The sequence below is a fragment of the Penaeus monodon genome, chromosome 20 (assembly GCF_015228065.2).
Source record: "Penaeus monodon isolate SGIC_2016 chromosome 20, NSTDA_Pmon_1, whole genome shotgun sequence".
NCBI classification, from domain to species: domain Eukaryota; kingdom Metazoa; phylum Arthropoda; class Malacostraca; order Decapoda; family Penaeidae; genus Penaeus; species Penaeus monodon.
The window spans coordinates 17,443,663-17,445,031 of record NC_051405.1 but is presented as its reverse complement, the minus strand read 5'-3'; positions in this window follow the sequence as shown (position 1 = coordinate 17,445,031).

The window sequence follows — 1,369 nt, the reverse complement described above, 5'->3', positions numbered from 1 at the left end:
AGGCAGGGTTTAGGCACGAATTCCAAACAAAATGCTTATTTGGAACGTAAATGCATACTAGACAGACAGTCTTGGACCCAACATCGTAGCATATTCTCGCTGACTAATCATTTTGAAATATTGCTGGTCAGCGGACGTTAATCATACCGGAAGAGCTGTCAGTGATTTATTCCGATGAGTTATTTTCCCATTGCGCCATAAATTGTATACATATCCATTGATTGTTTGTGGAGAAAATAATTGGTATGTTGATCATAAGGATTCAGCTATTTTGGTCTGTTGTTAATCTTTTTAACCCTAGTTCCTTTGTTTTGTTAATTTGTCTTTTTATCTACATTTCATTTATACTCACTGAACACACAATCAATTCAATTTCGTATTGTAACGATCGTAATCATCTATCCAATATATCTATTAATCGTATAGAGTGAAAGGCAGAGTACTCCTTTTCATACTGCGCTGAACATTGGCCAATTAAAAGTCTATCTATTTCCTGTACCGGCAGCAGGAGAGGAGGAAAAGTGGGAGGGGGGGGCAGAGGGAAGGGAAGTAGGTGGGAGGTACAGAGTCCGGGGACGGGAGAAGGGAAGTACAGAGCCAGGGAGGGAGGAATAGAGTCCGGAGGATGAGGGATAGGGAGGGACATGGTCAGGGAGGTGGGGGAAAGGAAGGATAAGGGCAAGGGAGGCAGGAGAAAGGGGGGAGGGAGAAAGTGAAGGATAGGGAGGAAGGAAGGGACAAAACTAGGGGTGGGTGATAAGGGATGGCCAGAACCAGGGGGATGACGGGAAGGGAGGGAAAGAGTCAGGGACACGGTAATGCAGGCACAGAGTCAAGGGATGTTGAGGGGGAAAGAGGGAGAGAGTGAGTGAAGGAGGGGGAAGGAAGAGACAAAGCCAGGGAGGCGGGTGGTAGAGGGAGGCAGAGCCTGGGATTCGGGGGAAGGAAGGAAAGAGATACAGGAGAATGATGGACAGGGAGAAGAGGTAGGGAGAAGCAAAAGGGGGGGAGGAAAGGGACTGACAGCGCCAGGGAGGCGAGTAATAGGGATAGAGAGAAGGGTGGCTGGCGAAACGGAGGGAAAGAGCCAAGGATTCGAGGGATATGGAGAGACGGAGGGAAGGGAGACAGGGGGAAGGGGAAAGTGAGGGACAGAGGACTTGGAGGGAAGAGGAGGGAGGGACAGGAGTGGACAGGGAAAGACGAGAAGAGAGGAATAGAGTGCTGGGGAGTGGAGGGCAGGGAAAGGGATGAAAGAGGGAACAGAAGGAACGGGGACGAGGATAGAGAGTAGGTGTAGGAGGGATGTTAATTAACATAATTAATATCAGTAATTAGCAAGAGCATGCCCGGCCCGGATGCCAAGCGC